Source organism: Manis pentadactyla, chromosome 3 (genome assembly GCF_030020395.1).
Source record: "Manis pentadactyla isolate mManPen7 chromosome 3, mManPen7.hap1, whole genome shotgun sequence".
Taxonomy (NCBI): Eukaryota; Metazoa; Chordata; class Mammalia; order Pholidota; family Manidae; genus Manis; species Manis pentadactyla.
Window position 1 is genome coordinate 137,760,987 of NC_080021.1, and position 6,466 is coordinate 137,767,452.

The 6,466-nt window shown below is 40.7% G+C and overlaps 1 long non-coding RNA gene across 1 annotated transcript; it reads right to left on the bottom strand.

Annotated features, from left to right (window-relative positions):
• Positions 1 to 2,383: 2,383 nt before the first annotated feature.
• LOC130683176 (uncharacterized) lies at positions 2,384 to 5,735 on the bottom strand. The gene is made up of 3 exons (XR_008996791.1): positions 5,572 to 5,735; positions 4,543 to 4,621; positions 2,384 to 2,577 (listed from the first exon to the last, which is right to left on the bottom strand). It is a non-coding gene; the product is annotated as an uncharacterized LOC130683176 (long non-coding RNA).
• Positions 5,736 to 6,466: the final 731 nt, after the last annotated feature.

Here is a 6,466-nt window from a genome sequence, read left to right on the forward strand (position 1 = left end):
TCTCAACCCCAAGATCTCTGAAGAAAATTGGCAGGCAACTTGGAGACAACTGCTTGGCACATCCTTAGCAATAAAAACCTCAGGAGAGAGCACTGCTTTGGAAATGTATACCTGTGGTTTAATTTTAGCTCAAACAATAGATTCTCTGATACATTTGATAAAAGACATTTGCTTCCAGTCTGCGTTAGGTAGCTCAATGCACAATCAGAGGCCACTAAAACAGAAAAATAACTAAATAAATGAATTAATAAATCTGAAAATGAAGGTCAAATCAAATCTCTAACGCAGTGCAAGAGCTGAGGGCAAGGGGTTGGGGAGGTCAAGAGCAAGTGCAAATGTCCTCGCAGAGACTTGCCTCGCCTGGGGAGCCGTGGGGCTGGAGGGGAGTCCCTGTGTTTGGTGTGCTTGCAGAGCAATGCTTCTCCTTGGGAAAAGGCTGAACGCGGTGCTTCTCGAATTTTAGAAGGCATCAGGGCCACCTGGAAGACTTGAAACACAGATCGCTGGGCCCCATACCTGAGGTTTTCTGATTCAGGAGCTGAGAATTTGCTTTTTTAACAAGTTCCCAGGTGATGCTGATGTGGCTGGTCTGGGGACCCCACTTTGTAACCTCTTCCTCATGCAGTGGACTGGGGACACAGAGACAAAGCTGCAGGCTTAGCTGGAGTGGTGAGCCCATATGCTCATTTTAAGAAGGAAGGGATCTTGAGTCCTGGCATGAGCTTGTGCGAACAGCATAGAGGTTGTACTACGGGTTCTTCCTCGGAGGTTTGGGGTGGGTCGGTGTGAGGCACCACCTGAGAGCGTAGGACCTATAGAGACAGAGAGGGTGGAACACAGCAGACTCCCCCACTGCCACAAGCAGTACAGAGTACAGGAGAATGGTAGGACGACTTGATGATTGTTGATATTTATTTTGTTATATTATTTTATTTTAATATTTTTTTGTTATTATATGTATTGATATAATATTCCCCTCATTGGGTATAGGATCACTTTTTATTCACAGTTCTTATTCTCAAAGAACCTAGCTCACAGCAGATGCTCAAAACTTTTTGATTGATTTTGTTAGTAGCAGAATAAGCTACTTCTGATCAAATGTCAACTAGTTTCCTCCTTTCGCCATCACCTCCCTACAGAGGACCATATCCATTTGTATCATTGGTGGGATTTCTCTTCCTGTAAATATTGTGAGTCAAACCTCGGAAGACCACGGTGGATGGGTAAGAGATCAGAAGGCCCATTTTCCAATAAATCTGTGCAAGAATTAAGCAATGGAACCCTTGACATTTTAAAATTCACAGAATATTATTCAGACTTAAAAAAAAATGGAAATCCTGCCATTTGCAACAACATGGAAGAAGCTGGAGGACATTATGCTACATGAAATAAACCAGACACTGAACAACAAATACTTCATGATTCCACTTACACGTAGACTCTAAGAGTCAAACTCATAAAAGAAGAGATAGCATAGTGGCTTCCAGGGGGCCAGGGAAGAGGGGGAGAGGAAGATGCTGGTTAGTGGGTACAAAGTTTCAGTTTCTAAGGTTCTAATGTACAGAAATATAGTCATATTGTTAACAATAATGTATTGTATACTTGAGACTTGCTAGGAAGGTAAATCATAAATGTTCTTACCACGAGAAAAAAGACAAAGAAAATGTTAACTACGTGAAGTAATGGATACGTTAATTAACTTGATTATGGCCATTACCTCACAATGTATGCATATACCAAAACATCAGGTTGTATGCTTTAAATACACACAATGTTTATCTGTCAATTATACATCAATAAAGATGGGGGAAAATCATATGCACACACACACACACACACACACACACACAGTCACATAAAAAACTGTGAAGGAAAAACTCACTGGATGATTAGCAGAGAAACCTCAGAGAGCACTTGACATTTTAGTGTTAGATGATTCACACAATACACATTAAGAGCTTGAAGTAGAAAAATATTAAACCAGCAGATCAGTCAGTCCTTCCATACTTGTTGCCAATGTTTACTTCAGTTCCAGTAACCCAGTAGGCTGGAGTGTTTTTCTTTTCAGTAGATAGAAGATGAGTAACATCTGCATTGATACTTGTTGAACCAAGCTCAGAAACATCAGCCTGAAGTGACCAAGACCCAGAGGGGATTGGATGCTGGACAATCTCCGATTCTGACTCATCTGAGACTCAGCATAGAGATGAAGCAAAGACCATCACCTCCCACCCCTCTTAATTTTCAGAGGATGAAAATGGCATCTAGTATAACACTATACCCCTGGGTATCGAAGCACACAAAAAAATTATTTATTTTTGTGGGAGGGAGGGTGAAACTTATGGAAATATTCAATGGAATAAAATGTCTTAAGAGAACTATAGGCAGTTGCAATTGCTTTGGGCACTTTTATTTCTGCATCTTGGCACCATGTTTAAGAAGAAGGGTTTAGATTCCAAGGAGAGGAGTAGAATTGCTTCTGGCAGCAGCCACAAGGGTTGTCACCGTCCTTGAGGAAAGGATGGTGGAGGAGGAAATGCTAGTCCCAGAAAGAGTTTGCTGTCTAAGACAAAGTGTCTGCAAGGTGGACACAGAGCATGGGAGAGTGAGGGGGACAACGAAAGTCATTGTTCTGAGAATATTCTCCAAAAGTGGCATCTTCTAAACAATTTGTTCAGATAACATACTGTGAGGTTGTTGGAAGTATGATGAAAAAATGTGTAGAAAAGACGGGGATAGAAGATACTGACACTCACAGAAAAGGAAAAAATAAGACTTCTTATCTCTTAACCTAGTTCCCACCAGCCCCAGCTTTCCCTAGTTCTCCCTGTTCACAATATAGTGAAGGAGAAAAACACAGAGTAGATAATTACAAGACCAATGTGGTCACCCCAGTGATCCAGAGTGGGGCACCAAGGGGAGAGAGAGGGGTGAGCATCAGGGATTAAGAGAAGACCTTCAGAATTAGGGATAATGTAGATAGGACTTCAATAATGAGTAAAAGTTAGGAGACTATTAGATTCTATTTATCAAGCAGATAGATCCCTGCAAGCAGGTGCTGGCTAACGGGTACAAAGTTTCAGGTTCTGAAGGCTGTAGGCCAAATGGATTTATACCTGTGGTTATTTCTCAGCCTTGAGAAGGCCAGGTGAAATTGCATTTGTAGAAGCAGTACCCAGTTCTCTCCATTTTAGGACATCAGAATAAACTCAGAATTAACCACCAACATATTTCTGTTGATTTGAAGAATGAGCTTTGTAGGGAACTATCTCTGAGTTTTCTGCCTTCCAAGGAAATATTGCAGATGTGGACCATCTTGAAGAAGGAAAAAGATCAAAGTATTTTTGGAACCTATTACAGAGAAAGTCAATTTACTTAGGCAATGAAGGCTGAAGAAGTTAGAAAAACTAATAGAATCAGCAATCGACTTTAAGACCTAAAGATCCTCTGCTGTTGGCATGATCTTAACAGAGCCCTTGTGCAACACGGTTAAAAGACCAAATCATGTGTGTCAAAGCTGGCTCTGGTATGTGCAGGCAGTTCCCACCATGGTGGCCCTAAATAAAGTCTCGCTTCATCAAAGTATTTCAGATATTATCAACAAAAATTCCAGGAACTCTGTTACCAATTTTTGTGAGACAACGTGATTTCAAATTTTTATTGGATTCTGCCTCCAGCCAATTATTTTATGTCTATGAGCCCCAACTTCCTCATCTATGAAATGAAAAGTGTTAACTAAATTATTTCAAACATACCATTTCTCTTTTAATACTCAACAAGATCTATAATCTCTTTCAGACATACTGCCTTAATTTTTATAAAACAAAAATGTTAATTATACAAGTAGTTCAGGAATATGTTTTCTTTGTAAAATAAATAAATAATAAATTAAACTCAACTTTATCACTCCCAATCCCAGCTCCTCTTCATCTCTTCTATCACCAATATTAGATAGCTAATTATTTAAAGTGGTTTTTTTTACATGTATTTTCTCATGGAAAACCTGTAACCCTGTTTTATTTGTGTATCTCCACAAATACACATATCATTTTATGGTTTGCTTCTCATTCATTCCACAACATTCATGAAGATCTTCTCACATCAGTGTGTATAGATCTACCTTATTCCACGGATGTACCAGCATACTGCACATGATGTACCACCATGCTTTTAGTCATAATCACATTAATGAACATTTATTTGTTCTAATTAACAACTTTGACAATACCTCCTGGTGTGCACATGGTAATGTATGCTGGAGTAGATGGTGCAAATTTAATTTGAGGACTCATGGATATGAATCTTTTAAATTTTAGTAAATACCCATTTATCCTCCAAAGTGACTATACCACCTGAAACTAGTAGTTCACAGCTCCCTCTTATGGAGAAAACACTTGCTCATATCAAACTTTAAAAATTTTTGCCACCTGGGTGGATGGAAAGTGGCATCTCTTATGATCCTGCTTACTGGTGACATTGAGCATCTTTTCATATATTACCTCTTTGATTGCATTTTACATATGGTGTCCAGTCAGGGCTTACCGGATATGGTGTTCAAATCCCATCTCTGATATTTCCTGGCTGTCCAATCATTCACTCTCTCTGCCCCCAGTTTCCTTGCCTGTAAAAAGAGACTAAGATACCTGTTCTGTCTGCCTCAACAACAAGAATTGATTGAATCCTTCCTGGGTACACTTCTAGGGCCAAGTTGTTCAGGGCCCACTGTGTTGGGCAGAGCATGATCAGGGCAGGGAAATCGCTGGCAGTGATACAAAACAAGAGATTTATTACAGTAATTTGACCTTACACAATTATAGGTGTAAGATGATTAAACAGTCCATGGAAGGCTGCTGTATCTGGCACTGGCCCTGAAGGCACTTGAGAAAGAAAGATAGAAGGGCAGTGGGACAGGGTGAGGACAAACTGGACCCCCTGACAGTGAGCTGCAACCAATGAGGATGAACTGAAACCCACACTGGTGTCCCTACAAATTCAAGTTAAATGATGTGACTCTGGCACCTTTCATCACAGAGTGAAATACACACTTGGCAAAGAAGTTGAAGAAGCTGAAGGATAACACAGTGGGCCTGGGGATGCTACCAGCAAGGTAGAGAAGCAGCTACACATGAGAGCTGTGGCAGGACCAGAGCTCAGCTACAAGCTCCTGGGCAAAAAGACCACCACACATGTCACTTCCACCTCCCACACCCGGCGGTCCCTGCCAGTACGTTGCTATGCAGATGGGGAATGCTGGGAAATGTTGTTCCACCTCAGCTCAGCACAGGCTACCAATCTAGGACAGCAACAGCAGGGATCAGTGACAAACATGAAATGTGTTAGTTGCAGACCCATTATCTAACTGATCTGTGCACATCCTGGCCATTCCATTTGATGGGCTGCCCTTATCCATGAAGAGTAAGATCAAGGGAAAGAGGGGGTCAATTTTCTATGCCTTAGCAGGTCAAAAGAAAAATAAGCTTTTGTAAGGAAAGAGTCTGATAACAGAGGCAGAAATGAAATCTGGGAATCTATATGCTGCTTTGTGAGGAGGCAGAAGAAAGCTGAACTTACTTGCCTTTCCCGTAGATCCCAGTCACGCGTAAGTACCAAGAGAATCCAACCTCACAGATTTCTCCTGTTGCCAAGTGAAGCGAATCTTTGTCTCTTGGAACAGACCTGTTTTACAGGAAAATAATTAAAAAGTGAGGACCATATAAGTACTACACTAATTATGAGCTGGAATGTGTCAGCTGAAATGAGTTATAAGCTGGCCAAGGCCTGCACGCTGTAGTTGGATATTTAATAAAGTTCGGGCATGCAGCCGCCAGTATTCCTGGAGGCTCGCCACCTTTTATGATGGTGGCGCCTGGCAACACACTTGTAGTTAAGGGTTTGTCATCCTTTCCATTAGAAACTCCAGCTTTTCAGGACTCTTTAAATCTCCTCTTAAAATCACATAAATTAGAAACGTGTCCATAGCTTGTCCAAAATGAGGCTGTTTTGGGGTGGGTAGCACTGTTATTGTTTTCTTTATCAGATTTGAAGAGCTTCCATCTGGTTCTACCATTTACGGTACCCAAAACAAGAAGAACAAAACAGAAAAGGCAAAGTTAATAGACAGGTCATCTGTTTGGTTCCAGTTTTTTCTACAGAAATAATCTGCTCTTTCCTTTTCCTGTCTGGAGTCATTCTGAAAAAAGGAAAACATACCTCAGGCAAAGTGTTTTTCTCAGAAGGTGAAATCTGTCTTTAGCTAAGTCAAAAGATTGCTAAACATGGAGAAATGTAGCTTTCCACTTCTTAGCTTGGTGTGAGATCATCAGCCAGTGACACAAAAGAAACCAATAAACAGTTTTATGATCAATATATGTTCTTAAGAAGCAACCTTCCATTGGAAAAATCACATACACAATTCAGGAATACTGGATTAAACAGGAGAACTTGCAATAATTCCTCATTTCGAGTG